At 45.1% G+C, this 15,315-nt stretch overlaps 1 protein-coding gene across 2 annotated transcripts in view; it reads right to left on the bottom strand.

Annotated features, from left to right (window-relative positions):
• The window catches only part of THSD4 (thrombospondin type 1 domain containing 4), a 680,304-nt gene that overhangs the window by 662,131 nt on the left and 2,858 nt on the right, over positions 1 to 15,315 (bottom strand). Inside the window, exon 1 of one of the 2 annotated variants that reach the window (XM_063716704.1) lies at positions 7,746 to 7,793. The exons of the other annotated variant lie outside the window; for it this stretch is intronic. The gene's annotated coding sequence lies outside the window, so the exon portion shown is untranslated. Of the gene's footprint in view, positions 1 to 7,745; positions 7,794 to 15,315 lie in introns of those variants that run through there. 2 annotated transcript variants of the gene reach the window in all.

The raw sequence follows: 15,315 nt of genomic DNA, 5'->3' as shown, positions 1-15,315 counted from the left end.
GTGTCTAGAATAGCACCTGGGGTGCAGCAGGTGTTCCCGATGATAGAAAGGCCTTCCATTCAAACTCAGGTGGGGGCTTTCTCTTCCATGCAGGATTGTGCTGCCTGTCTGAGGCACCACTGCCCAGCCCAGGATCCAAACAGCCACTCCATTCTTCTGCTAACTGTTTCTGAAATTAACATGATATTCTCCACCCTACTCCTAAAGACTACAACACCCAAATAAACAGCCGTGATGAGATGCAGGCCACCCTACCTAGGAATCAAAGACACCTAGACACACTCCAGCCTTCCTCCACTCTCAGACTCAACCTCTTCCCAGCATCTGCTGCCAAGAGCAGTTTATAATCCCTGGGTCGTAGCTACCAAAGGAAAAAACATCAGACTACCACGGCTGAGCTCTGCATGGGAGCTGCAGCTTTTCTGATGTGCTGCCCTTTCTCCGAGATGATGACCCATCTCATTCCAAAAACCAATATTCTCCAGCTGCCTTGGCCAAAAGCAGGTGGCCAGGGGAGGAAAAGGCAGCTGGGGGCTCAGGCCTTCCTCCCTGCTTTCCAATACAAGGTCTCAGTTCTGCTGCCTACAAATGGCCTCTTGCCACTCTGGTGAGCACGTGTGTATATCTATGCATGAGCGAACACACATACACACACACGTGTGTTGGGGAAGGAAGGCGTAACAAGTGCACTAACACTAAAAGAATAAACACAGTAAATACCACATTCATTCACAAGGTGAGGATTCAGGGCTGAGTGGAACACAGCCAATGAGGTATTCTTCTGGAAAAAAAATCTGTCTATAAAATTTATTTAGTAAGGAAATCTGTTTATTAGGAAAGTTTGAAACTACAGAAAAATATAAAGAGGAAAGCCAAAATTACTCATTGTAATTGTAATTGTATTACCTAATAATCCAAGTTACTCACCATTAAACCTTTTGTTCTTGTTTATTTTTTCTATGCATAATGCTTATACGTATCATCTGCATATTTTACATATACTATTTCTACAAAACAAAATCACACACGTAGTTTTGTATTCTATTTTTACCTTACCTCATAAGCATCTCATTAGTAATATTCAAAATCACTTCTAATCACTGCAAAATAGTCCACCCTATGAATGTCTGATAACACACCTAATAATGTTCCCTTATTGTTGGAAAATATGATGAACATCATTGTATAAAATTCCTTATTTGCTACTTTTCCTTGTTCCTTAGGATAAATTCCTAAAAAATGAAATCATTAAGCCAAAAGGTATGACTAAGCTCCTTCACAATGAATTATTTTCAAAAACAATTGTATCAACCTAGAATCTCACATGTAGTGGATGAAATAAACACATTTGCCAATAATGCTATGATTGAAATCTCTCCTAATTTGATACGTAATTAGTTAGGGTAGGGTAACTCTGCCACAAACCCCCTCAAAATGTGAAAGGCTTAACATAGTAAAAGGATTTTTGCTCAAGTCACTATCTGATGCAGGTTGTCAGAAACATTCTACTTCACACAGTCATGCAGGCATCCAGGGACCCTTTTTCCATCGAGTGATTCCACCATCGGACGTCCGGGTGGAATTCCACCTGGGTTCTTTCCATTCCGTGAACAAACAAGGGGAAAGAGAAAGCATAGAGGACTGAGCTAGCAGCTTCACTAAGGTAGCTTAAATCACTGCCACTCATATTCCATTACTCAGCTTAGTCATATGGCAGTATACCTGTCTGCAAAGGAGTGTAGGAAACACAGTCTATCTCTGTTCCCAGGAGGAAATCTTCTGGTGAAAAACTAGCCAGTGTTTGTCACAATAGGGAAAAAAAATGGTAAAAGTCATTTTAACATGTACTCCTTCGATTATTGGTAAAGTTGGAATCGATTTTCATTTCTATTAGTCATGTATACTGTCTCTTCTGTGAATTTTTTACAACCTTATTTGCCCATTTTTCTGTAGGGCTCATAATGTTTTGAAATGTTGTTTTTTTTGTTTTGTTTTTTTGTTTTTTTCAGATGGAGTCTCGCTCTGTGAGACTCGCTCGGTGAGCCACCTCACCCAGCCATGTTTTGAAATGATTTTTAAGAGCTCTTTCTTCATTAAGATTGTTAGCCCTTATTTTGTCAAGTTAGGACCTTGTTTTCGTTTGCTTTTTATCTTCTAATTTTATTTATAATTATTAAATAAATACATTTTTACTTAGTGTCTTTAAATCAATCAATTATTTCCAATGTGATTTTCTGCTGGACATCTCATCCCAAACCAAACCTAAATACAAAAAAACTGGGCAATTCTAATCCAACTCCCCAATGTCATTATTCTGTCATCATGATTCAAAGATGAATAAACTAATAGGTAAAGAAACCATATGACTGGTACAAGGTATCACAGCTACTTAGAGGCAAAGCTGGGACTAAAGATTTTAAAAGTTAACATTTATTGGCCGGGCGCGGTGGCTCACACCTGTAATCCCAGCACTTTGGGAGGCCAAGGCGGGCGGATCACGAGGTCAGGAGATTGAGACCATCCTGGCTAACACGGTGAAACCCCGTCTCTACTAAAAATACAAAAAAATAGACGGGCATGGTAGCGGGCGCCTGTAGTCCCAGGCGGGACTAAGGAGGCTGAGGCAGGGAGAATGGTGTGAACCCGGCAGGCGGAGGTTGCAGTGACTCGAGATCGCGCCACTGCGCTCCAGCCTGGGCGACAGTGCAGACTTCGTCTCAAAAAAAAAAAAAAAAAGCCCGGCGCTGTGGCTCACGCCTGTAATCCCAGCACTTTGGGAGGCCGAGATGGGCAGATCACGAGGTCAGGAGACCGAGACCATCCTGGCTAACACGGTGAAACCCCGTCTTTACTAAAAATACAAAAAATTAGCCGGGCATGGTGGCAGGCGCCTGTAGTCCCAGCTACTGGGGAGACTGAGGCAGGAGAATGGCGTGAACCCGGGAGGCGGAGCTTGCAGCGAGCTGAGATCGCACCACTGCACTCCAGCCTGGGCAACAGAGCGAAAAAACAAAAATAAATAACATTTATTAGGTGTATAATATGTGACAGGTCGTGCTGAATGCTTTTTAAACATTAATTAATTCTAAAGACAACCCTATGAAGCAGGTGCTATTTCTATCCCCATTTTACATAGAAGGAAACTGAGGCTGTAAGCATTAAAACAATATGCCTACTCAGAGTCACACAAGTAGTAAGTGGCAGCAGCACGATTTGAATGCAAGCTCACCTAATTGTTGGAGTCATGGCTTGTCTTAGCACTAAATTAAACTGCCTCTCAGGACCGGGCGCAGTGGTTCATGCCTGTAATCCCAGCACTTTGGGAGGCCAAGGTTGAGAATTACTTGAGCTCAGGAGTTTGAGACCAGCCTGGACAACATGCGAAACTCCATCTCTACAAAAAATACAAAAAATAGCTGGGTGTGGTGGCACATGCCTGTAGTCTTAGCTACTCAGGAGGCTGAGGTGGGAGGATCCATTGAGCCCGAGAGCTCAAGGCTGCAATGAACCGAGACTGCGCCATTGCACTCGAGCCTTGTCAACAGAGAAAGACTCTGTCTCAAAAAAATAAAAATAAACTGTCTCTTGAGTCTCCTGACACACTGCATCAAATGTACCTTTTCAGGAGAGTTGCCTGTGTTCACATTTACCTAGTACACAGCACGCAGGCTGCAGCCTGGGCCCCTGCCAGGCAAGATGTAGGGTGTGAGGTTGTGCTCTGCCCCATTCACTCTGGAACAGCTCCGCCCTTGAGTCCAGGATGTTTTCTCAGTGCCCCCACGCATTTGCCCATCCAGAACGCATCCCAACTCAGTGTGCCTCGGCCACCATAAATCAGCCAACCACACTGCCCTCGATGCTTCTGAATATCAACGGAAAGATCTGCCTCATCCTGCCCTGCTCCTGAGGCTTGCGCGTCAACGTTTGAGTTACGTCATTATTTTTTTAAGCGACAGAAATCTAGTCAATGATTTGTAGCAATCACCACTGTGCAATGCATGCCAAAAAACTCTGTCTATCCTTACAGAAGGAGGGAGAAACCTAGCAAATTAGTCTGACTTCCTTGACACAATTCTGTGATGGGCCAGTATTAGGTAAGGCTGAAATCAGGTGCTGTGATTAAAAGATTATGACAACGTGAAAAAGTCAGTCATCACATAAGTTAGAAAATGTTTTCAAGGAAACCAAGAGAGGCACATCCTTGGAGGTCGAGGGTCACCCAGAGGTCAAGAAGGACAATATAGGGCATTTAGGTTTAGAAAGAATAGGCTGTCACTATCCCCTTTTTCTTGAACTTTGTCATCAATGGCTATGATGCCCTACAAACCTGCTCTCTTCCTGTCTCTTCTGTCTTCCTTGTTGGCTCTCCCTATGACTCAAACCAGAACTAGAAAAATGTCAACAATAACCAATCCTCACTATCAAACTGTGTACTCTGGAGAAATACTCTTACACTCCAACCTCTTTATTATTTCATGCTAAGGTCTCAAAAACTCAACACCTCAAGACCTGCACGCTCATTCAGGCTGCTTCCCTGTACTTCGAGCTTCCTCCTGCTGCTGATGGCCCAAGGTGAATAAAAGGAGCCATCACCAGCTCATGCCAAGCCCTCCTTCTTCAGCGGTGGCATCACCGTCCTTCCAGGAAATGACTCTCAAAGCTTGTCTGGGCCTCTGAGATACTCTCTCCTGTGTGCCTTGGGCCCAGTCTCTTGCCAACTCTCAATTCTTCCTTTGTACTATCTCTCATGTACTTTCTTCTCCATGCCATCCTCCACCAGCCTCATCTAAACCATCATCCAGATAATTGCAATTAATGTTCTCTGATTTCCCTATGCACCTTTGTCAAAAGTCAGATGGGTGTATTTCCAGGTTGTCTATAGTATTCCACTAATCTATGTGACTTTCCCTCACCAATACAACACTCTCTTCATTGTTATAGCTATGTACGTGTTAAAACCAGGAACACTCATTCCCCCTCCTTTATTCTTCTTTTTCAAATTTGTTTTCAAAAGTTTGACTATGATATGTCTTGGTATAACTTTCTTTCTATTAAGGGTTTGCTCAACTTCTTGAATCTCTAAGTTTGAGTCTTATGCTCAATTTGGGAAGTTTTCAACCAGTATTTCATTGAGTAGTTTTTCATCCCACTCTCTTTTTCCTCCTCCTTTGTCTTCAAAGACAAAAATGTTAGATCTTTTGTTATAGCCTTTTTTTTTGAGGCAGTCTCACTGTGTCACCCAGGCTGGAGTGCAGTGGCGTGATCTTGGCTCATGGCAACCTCTGCCTCCCGAGTTCAAGTGATTCTCCTGCCTTAGCCTTCCAAGCCTTCCACCACGCCCAGCTGATTTTTCTATTTTTAGTAGAGATGGGATTTCACCATGTTGGCCAGGCTGGTCTCAAACTCCTGACCTCAGGTGATCTACCCACCTTGGCCTCCCAAAGTGCTGGGATTACATGTTATAGTCTTACAGGTCCCTGAGACTCTATTCTTTTTTTTTTTTCTTCTTTCCCAGTCTATTTTTATATCTGTTGCTCAGGTTGGGTAATTTCTATCGTTACATCTTCCAATCCACTGATTCTTTCCTGTCATCTCCATTCTGCTGTTTAACCCATCAGTGAAGTTTTATTTTTGTTATTATATTTTTCCATTCTAAAATTTCCATTTGGGATTAAAGACTTAAATGTAACGCTAGAAACTGTAAAATTACTAGAAGAAAACATAGGAGAAATACTACAAGATGCTGGCCTGGAATAATTTTTTGTATTTAACCCCAAAAGTGCAGGCAAAAATAGACAAATGGGGTTACATGAAACTAAAAAGCTTCTGCACAGCAAAGAAAACAACTAATAGTGTAAAGAGACAACCCACAGAATGGGAGAAAATATCTGAAAGCCAAACATCCAATAAGGGGTTAATAACCAAAATATATAAGGAACTCAAACAACTCAACAGTAAGAAAATAAAAAACCCAATTAAAGGATGGGCAGAGGACCTGAATAGACATTTCTCAAACAAAGATATACAAACAGCTCACAGGTATATCAAAAGATCCTCAACATCGCTAACCTTTAGGGAAATGCAAATTAAAACCACAGTGAGATATCATCTCACACCTGTCAGAACGGCTATTATCAAAAAGACAAAATAAATCAAGTGTTGGGGAGTATGTGGAGAAAAAGAAAATCCTGCATACTATTGGTGGGAATGTAAATTAGTATAGCCATTATGGAAAATTATATAGAGCTTCCTCAAAAAAACTAAAAATAGAATTACCATATGATCTAGGAATCCCACTTCTGGGTATCTACCCAAAAGATTTGAAAACAGTTTGTCAAGAGAGATCTGCACTCCCATGTTCAATGCAGCACTATTCACAATAGCCAAGTTATGGAATCAATCTATGTGTCCATCAACAGATGAACATGGTATACCTATGCATATGATGGGACATTATTCAACCTTAAAAAGGAAGAAAATCCTACATGCTACAACATGGATGAACCTGCAGGACATTAAGCTAAATGAAATAAGCCAGGCACAGAAAGACAAATACCACGTTTTTACTTTTATGTGGAATCTAAAACATCAAACTCACAGAAGCAAAGAGTAGAATGGTAGTTACAGAGGCTGGAGGGTGGGGGGAATGGTGAGGTTATGGTTAAAGGGTAGAGAGACTCAGACAGGAGGAATAAGCCTTTTTTGAGATCTATTGCATAGTGCAGTGAAAATAGTTAATAGCAGTATTTTGTACATTTCAAACTTCCTAAGAGTAAATTTCAGATATTCTCACTACAAAAAATGATAAGTATTTGAGGTGAGGAATATGTTAGGTTGATTTCATTATTCCACATTGTATTCATAAATCATAGCATCACTTTGTACCCCATAATATAATGCAGTTATAAATTGTCAATCTACAATAAAATGTTTTACAATTTTTTGAAAATAAAATAAAATTTCTATTTGATTCTTCTATTTCTTTGCTGAGACTTCTCATTTATATTTTCTTTATTTGCCTCAGGCGTGGTCATAATTGATCCTTGAGGCATTTTTATGATGGCTACGTCAAAGTCTTTGTGAGATATTCCCACATCTCTGTCAACTCAGTGCTGGTATTAACTGTCTTTTTCATTCAGTGTGAGATCTTCCTGGTTCTCAGTGTGATGAGTGATTTTCCATTGAAACCTGGACATTTTAGGTATTATGGTATGAGGTGCTAGATCTTATTTAAACCTTCCCTTTTCCCTGGCTTCTTCTGCCACTGCTCCAGCAAGGAAGTGGGCCCCCATCATGATGGCCACATGGGAATAGAAGCCCAGGTTCCCCACTTGGCCTCCAGTAACACCCGAGGGGGAAAGGGGAGTCGTCATTGCTTCTGGGTAGAGGTGGGAGTTCCAGCTCCCCACCAGGTCCCCACTGACGTGTCCCTGGCTTGGAGGGGCAGGAGAGCCTCCTGTGGCCTGTGCTGGTACCACAGCAGGGAGGCTCAGAGGGATGCATGGCTTCATTACTGCTGGGTGGTGGTAAGAGTCCTAACTGTCCACTAGGCCTCCTGTGACCACTCCAGTAGGAATTAAGAATTAGTGTCCCAGAGATGGAAATGGATTGCTGGACGTCAAACAAGTTAGTGACAAAGCTGGGGCTCAACGCCCATGCCCTTGGCTGCAAGACCACTCGCTTCTAAACCAAACACACAGGAAGAATGCCAGCCCCCTGCCCAACAGAATAATGAAAGATCTCACCAGCCAAAGGACAGCGGCTGCCTCCCTTCACATCCTGCCAGATCCCAGGCCAGAAAGCACATGTGGCTGTGCACCACCACCCCCTAAACAACACAAACACACGTCTACTTAAGACGGGTCTCCCATCCAACATACACAGCAAAAACATGTTCCAGAGCCAAGAACTACAGCATCACAGTCACCTTCGGGGCTGGTGGTCTTCCATCTGGAGAGGTTCTGGCTTTCCTACTGTTGGAATCTCTGAAACCAAGATACACCCAGGAGCAGCCAGCAGGCCCGGCGCCCCCCTCCTGACTGGAGAGCTGGGTCTGTGGAGGCGCCTTCTTCGGACCTGGGGCCTCCCTCTGGCCCTGGCCGGCCAGTCGCGGTCTCAGCACAGCACTGCTTATTCTCCAGTAAGGGAAAGCTGGTGACCCGGGAGGGGAAACTCTGCTTTCTAACAGTCTTTGTTTTTGTTTCCATTTAAAAAGGTTAGTGACTTTATTGCATGTGGAAAAAACCAAAGTAACAATTTCAAAGAGGCTCAGCATGTTTTGGATCTGACCAAATATACAGAACTTTTGAGTGAGGAGGAAAGAAAAGGGAAAAGAGGGAGCAAAAGTTTATTCCACATTCACTGTGTGCCAGACACAAGCCTTGGTGCTCCATCTATGCTCTCGCTTGCCTTTTACAATAAAAAAATTCCAGTTAGAATCAAGTTCCAAACTCCAGCCAGCAGGCTGTTGGGAGTCAGGCAGAGCTGCTGGACTTCAGAAGAGTACACAATAATAAACCTGTGTAGGGTATAAAATTTTTTCTTTTCTTCTCTTTTCTCTTTTCTTTTCCTTTCCTTTTTCTTGCCTTCCTTTCTCCTTCCCTTTCCCCTTCCTCTTCACCTTCTCTCCTCTTCTCTTCTCTTTCTGGCTGGGTCTCACTCTGTCACCCAGGTTGGACTGTAGTGGCATGAACATGGCTCACTGCAGCCTCAAAACTCCTGGGCTCAAGCAATTCTCCTACTTTAGCCTCCCATATATGTAGCTGGGACCACAGGTGCACACCACCAGCTGGGACCACAGGTGCACACCACCATGCCTGGCTAATAGTTTGATGTTTTGTAGAGATGGGGTCTCATTTTGTTGCCCAGGCTGGACTCGAACTCCTGGGCTCAAGCAATCTTCCCGTCCCGGCCTCCCAAAGTGCCGGGATTACAGGAATGAGCCACTGTGCCTAGACAGGGTATACAATTTAAATCAAAAAATAGAATGACAATAACAATATTAATAAGGTTATTTGGTACCAAAATTTTGAAATAATATGATTTAAAATTTTTAATTCACTAGAATAACTACCTAAATAATTTAAAATTGTATTAAAGTAACTGCCTATGTTGGTACCATTCAAGCTGATAAATACTCCAGTCTTTTGATAGAACTTGTGAATTAAGCATTTTTCTTATCAGCACTGGAATGTCTATGAATGATTTTGTTGACTATCAGGATATTTTAACATTCACTCTTCCTACAATTTAAAACAATTTTCAAATATTCTAAGCGTCTAGACCAGAGGTCCACAAACTCTGGCCCACAGGTTAAACCTGATCCTCTACCTGTTTTTGCCACATTTTCAAATGACTGAATAAAAATCAAGAGAAGAACATTTTATGGCATATAAAAATTATATGAAATTAAAATTGCGGTGCCCATAAGTCAGTTTCACTGGAACACAGTCCTGCCCATTCATTTATCTATTGTCTACGGCTTCTTTCGTGCTCAAAAGGCAAAGCTGATTAGTTGCAACAAAGATCACACAGCCTGCAAAGTCAAAATATTAATGTTTGGCCCTTTCCAAGAAAATGTGCGGACCCCCAGTCTTGACAGTCTGTCAAATGGTGGCGCAGGTGTCAGACTGAAAACATACTGAGATGATGATGATGATGATGATGATGAGAACAGCAACAACCACAACCACCAGCTTGGCAACTGAGAAAGCCAAAAAAGCCTCACGAGATACCGAGTGGGTAATTTATGAGTGAGCCCACCGTGCAATGTGAGACAGAGTGCGACCACATGAGAAGCAACAGCAAAGCAAAGCTATGTGTTTTGAGATCATATCAAGTAAATGCACACTCTACATTTATTCGGTAGGGGGAAAAGTCTGAATTTGGAGAGATCTGAATACTGCGAGGTCTTCAAGAATGTAGCCCTCCCATAGAACACAACAGGCTTCTACTTCCTTTCTACCTCTTCCCTCTCCCCCAGCCTTGTTTCCTCCTGTTGGGAGGCAGATCCCACCCCAGGTCTTTCTGAATTCCCACCAATCTGAATCTGATGCCTGTCTGGGTCCCCCAGCCTCTCTATGGCATGTTTATCACAGTGTTTTTCCTCTCACCTGCCCCCTGCTAAGGCTGTAAGTATAATATTACTCCCCGCCTCTCACACCCCCAGGCAAGAACACACCTTCTTCATCTATAAGAAGAAAGAAGTTCTAGTGTTCATCTGCACAACAGTTGGCCCTTCATACGTTGTAGGCTTGAGCAAACACCTTACCTACGCTCTCTCCTCTAATTCCTACAGCATGTACAGAGATTGTTAGCCCATTTCACACAGGAGGAAACTGAAGCTTAAAGAGATTAAGCTGCCCACGGCCACATATGCAGTCAGGTCTGGAATTCACACACTTTACAGTGCATGGCGCTGCCACCGGATGCACAGTAGGGGCTCAGAAAGCACTGGATGCCTGAGTGAATGACTGCATAGCAGTGCCCACACAGGACCACTAACGCACAGCAGCGCAATCTCAGAAGCAGCCAAGACCTTCCACTCCAAGGGACTTCTGTGGACACTGAAATAACTTCCCTCTCTGGAACTCAGAAAATCACCACTCGAACAGTACCTCTCACACCCCTTGCTAAGAGTGAGGTATCAAGTTCCTCCAATCTGAGCCTCAGGAAAGAACAGTAACTAGTGAGGAAAGGAAGGGTAGGCAGAAAACAAGCACCTGTTCTGTTTCTGGGTCCCCCTTGTCTGGGCCTCCCAGGTGCAATTTCTCTGAAGACCCCATGAGCAGCACGGACCACTCTTATTACAGTTCTTGCTTTTGACCTGGTAATCACATGGCTGGGAAGTGTATTTCCAAAGCAGAACATGAGATCAGAAATAAATAAACATCAGCAAATTGAACATTCATGTTGGTCGTGCCAATTTTTAGAGTGGGAGAAACTAGAAACAACCTAGATCCCTGATAGAGGGTGGGGAATGGCTAAGGAAACCGCAATGGAGCAAAATGATGCAAAGCATCATTGTGCTTTAAAAAATGGGAACCCTGCTTAAGTGGAAAATGGGAAATGTTGACACAAAATCATATTAGTTGAAAAGACAAATCTGCATGTGCTAAATTAAAACATAAGCCGATATCAAGGAGAAAACAGAGGAATATCAGCAGTGGCCTTATGCGTATATGTGCTCATGTGAAAGAGGCCAAGAAGACAGAGCATCCTGTGAGAGGCTGAGAGCAGGGAGAGACCTTTCCTTACTGAGGTACTCACTAACTGGCCTGAGAGTTCCTCCCCCCGGCCCCACCGCCAGTATTTGTTTTGGAGTCAGATGACTTGAAATTCAAACCTCACTCTGATGTCTACTTGCTGTGTGAGCCTGTGAACATTCCTTAGCCTCTCTGAGCCTCAGTTTTCTAGCTGTAGAGTAGAAATAATAGTGTCTAGTTCACACAGGTTGTTGAGAGGATTAAATAAAAGAACCCAGGTAAATCCCAGTACCTGACATGGAGCTCTGTAAGGGCAGCTCCTCCCCGCTTAGCTGACCAGAAGATCCTCTGAACTTCAAGCAGAATGAAATCCTGGGCCTCAACTAAAACATCACTAAAGTCAAGCAGGTCCTGGGTACTTGTCTGCTCTGGAAAAGACACTAAATGGAACTAAAGGCTATACTGTCACTACACGCCCTGTAATGAGACTTCAAAACTTGAAGACACAGCTCTACCCTCAGGGCTCACCTTACAACCAGCAATAAACTCTCCTACATGGTTCCCAAGGGGCCTCATGTGCACGGTTGGATTTGATCCTCCTGTCAATCATTAGGTAAGTATAACTATTATTATCCCCCACCAAGAACAAGGCAATGAGAGGGCAGAGAAACCAGAAAGGAGGGCAGAGTCGGGATTTGCATCCAGGCCAGACAGCCTCCATGGCTCCTGATTTTGCTCTCAAGACAGCTGCATTCTCTACCCTCAGCCACTTGGCTTGGGACTGTCAGGTCACAGCAAAGCTAGCAAGGAGCAGAGCCAGTGCAGAATTGGCCAGCACCACTGGAGAACCCAACAGATGTCACAGCCCAGCCCACAAGTAGCCTTACAACCTAGCATGAGGGCAGGAGACAAGGGGCAGGGTAATGTCATCAAAGGGGCAGCTGGAAACCATGGAGCTGGAGCAAAGGGAGGAGCAAGCCAGACAGAATCCAAGGCATGTGACGGTCAGGGGTCAAACAAGGGAGATCAATCAAAGAGTCAGTTGTCAATTTACCCAAAGCAAGCCTTGGAGCCCTGGAAGAGAAGTTGCTTCTGTCCTTCCCAAAGGAGACACAGGCTCAGGATTCAGCCAAAGTGGGGAAAAAAAAAAAAAAGTGATAGCTAACATTCAAGTGGCACTTTTCTACACGCCTGAGATAGTTTTGAGCATTTTCCACGTGGAAAAACTACAGCCCCAGAGGCCAAGGAACCTGTTCAAGGCCCAAAACTTGGTAGAGCCAAGGCTCAAACTCAGGACCTGGCTCCAGAGTGCTCTCCTCCTCAGCACCACTGTGCTGCTGCCTGGCTGGGGAAAGGAGGTGGGCTCCTCTTCCTTCACATCACAAGTGATCAGAGACGCAACATTTCAGGGCGAAAAGTATGTCTGGCAACTACAAATTTGTAGCTTGCTGATATGATCGGAGGGTTTCCAAGAAGAAAGCAGGTAGGGCAGCCTCCCAGCAGTCCGTTTATCCTTTTTCATAGGAAATTAATCTTCTTCTCTCTCGTGACTGTGCCTCTAAGAAAAATGGTTAAGTCAAAGACATGGCTCGTCATCCTCCCACCCCTGTAGTCACATGGCTGCATCCCCACCGTAAATCAAAGCTGATGCCCCCTTTCATCAGATGCCTGCAGATAATTCCCCTGTGATTTCCCTACTGGGGCTCAGAGGGCCAAGGCCTAAAGGGTTAACATCTCATTTCCTCTTGTCTTTCAAGCCTTAATCCCCATCCTGAGCTGGGTGCATTCCAAGCCCACCTGGAGCAGGTCATGACGAGCTCCCAGCCCATGGCTGGCCCTTCATTTCCCCTGGCAGGAGATTAGATGGGGCGCCCATTAATCACTCCATGCTTTGGTCCTCACTGCTGGCCAGGCCTTAGGCAGCTGGCCAAGGGCCGGGAGGGTGGAGCAGGCCACATGCTGCCCACCCGGTTGTGGGCTGCCCAGTGCCACCCTCCTAGGACAAGACACAGCGGCACTGTGAGCCTGGCTCACTGCCCTCGGACCACGCCCTAGAGAAGCAGGGCTAAGGGGCACCACTGCCTGGGATGCCACCTCAGTGATCAGCTTCAGAAAGGCTGGTAGGAGAAGACAACATGGGCAGTACACTCAGCTGGGTGACTGGGTAGACAGGAAAAGAGGTCAACAAAAAGAGACCACTTTCCCAAGACAACGCATCAATGCACAAAACTGCTGCCTCTTGTTCCTTGGGTTCTTCTTTGGGGAATCTAAAGGGAAGCTGGGGAAGGGGAGTGGGGCGAGCAGGGATGTTGGATGGATAATTCATTATTATTATCACCGCACAGCCGGGAGTGTTCATTTGCTGGGTTTGAATACACAGTTGTAACATTCAGCCCTGTGCCCTTCAGACACAAAACCCTGGATTTGAGGGGGCCTGAGATTATATATACATTTTTCCTACAGCAATATATTGAGCTCCAATTGTCTCAAGCACTGATCAGGCACGGAGTAAAGAAATGGGGCGAGAACTGACACTGAGCGCCTGCTATGTGCCTTAAGGCTTTGCCTTAAGCTCTGCATACCCATACATTGGTCCCCCACCAGCCCTCCAGACTTTGGCCATCCTCTTGTTACACATGGGGAAACTGAGGCTGGGTGGGTAGGAAGTGGAGCAAGGCCTGTTGAACGAAAGAGACCTGTCAACAGCCAGATCCCATTCTGGGAAAGGAGGTTCAACTCACCGTGCCTGCAGGGAGGAAGGGGCTGGCTTTGCCTGTCCAGCCCTATTTGGGGGGTCCCAAACCAAGCAACTTGGGGCTCTTGAACAAACCCACCCTGGTCTTTCTCCCTCAGCACTCATTCAGGTCCCAAAAGAAATTCACAGTGAGTCTGGTGGCAGGTGGGCTTACATGCCTTCGAGTAAGCTGAGGGGGCTGGGCCTTCAGGACTGAACTAAAGACCCCTCGGGCCAAAAGAGAGGACCCTCTTCCTGGCCTTGGCCACAGTTCTCCATTACTCACTCCTTAGAGTCAAAGTCAGGGTCTCTGTCAAAAAGGAACATGCTGCCTGGGATAAAGTGGCGTATTAACCCACCACCTGTCGCTAGAACCACATTGTAAAGGAAGCCCAGGGCAGTGGTCCCCAAACCTGGACGTGCAGAAGAATCGCCTGAGGTAATCTTAAAAATGCCAGTTCTTGAGCCCTGCTTCCACCCTGGAGCCTGAGTTTTTCTTTCACCAGGTCGGAATTTTGATTCAGATGTTCCCAGGACAACTGTTTCAGGAAATAATGATATAGTGGAAAGAACACCAGATTTAGAGAGCTGGGTTTAAGATTTCAGCTCCTAACCTGAGCTGCTGACCTCAGGCAAGTAAGCCTCAACTTTCTTCCTGTACAATGCAGATGCTGATGTCTCCCTTCTAGGTGGCTGGGAGGATTAAAAGAGAAACCACTGAAAGCCCCAAGCATTGCACACACCAGTGCTCGCTAAGCATGGCCCCAATGAGGCTAACAAGCCAGCGAGGCTGTGGGCACAGAAGGAAGTTTTGAAGGTAGGAGGAAAAGAGAGCAAAACAGGTCCAGATGATGAAGGGGTGTCCCAGCCTCAGCACAGCAGTCCTGCGGAGGAGGAGTAAAATTGGGGGATACCAAGAGGGGGCCAGAGGCAGCAAAGCAGCCTAAAGCCAGAGCTTTCCCTGAATCTCCTCCTTGCCTGCGTCAGCCTGCATCATGTGTTGGCTTCCAGCATGACATTTTTAATTCATTTTCACAGCAAGGATATTCAGCCAATACACATGAAACCTTTACATCTGAGCATAAGTAAACATCACGATTCTGCATACACACGCAAAGAAAGGGAAAAGGTGGGAAAACCAGAAAGAAGAAGAGAGAGAAGGGAAAAGTGAGATAGGGGGTCAAACCCAGGCAAGTAGTCACGCGCTTTCAAGTGTGTTGGGGCCACTAACATGCAGACAGTGTGTTCCATGACCTGGAGAGGCCCAAGGAGGATGCTCGGGGGAAACCTCAGAGTGGCTGGGGAGGCGAGGCTCATCCAGGCTGAACATAGAGCAGGCGCAAAGAATGCAGGGAAGAGACACAGGAGTGTGTGCAA

This window comes from Pongo abelii, chromosome 16 (genome assembly GCF_028885655.2).
Source record: "Pongo abelii isolate AG06213 chromosome 16, NHGRI_mPonAbe1-v2.0_pri, whole genome shotgun sequence".
NCBI classification, from domain to species: Eukaryota; Metazoa; Chordata; class Mammalia; order Primates; family Hominidae; genus Pongo; species Pongo abelii.
The sequence above is the reverse complement of the archived record's forward strand: the minus strand, read 5'-3'. Positions and strand labels throughout refer to the sequence as shown.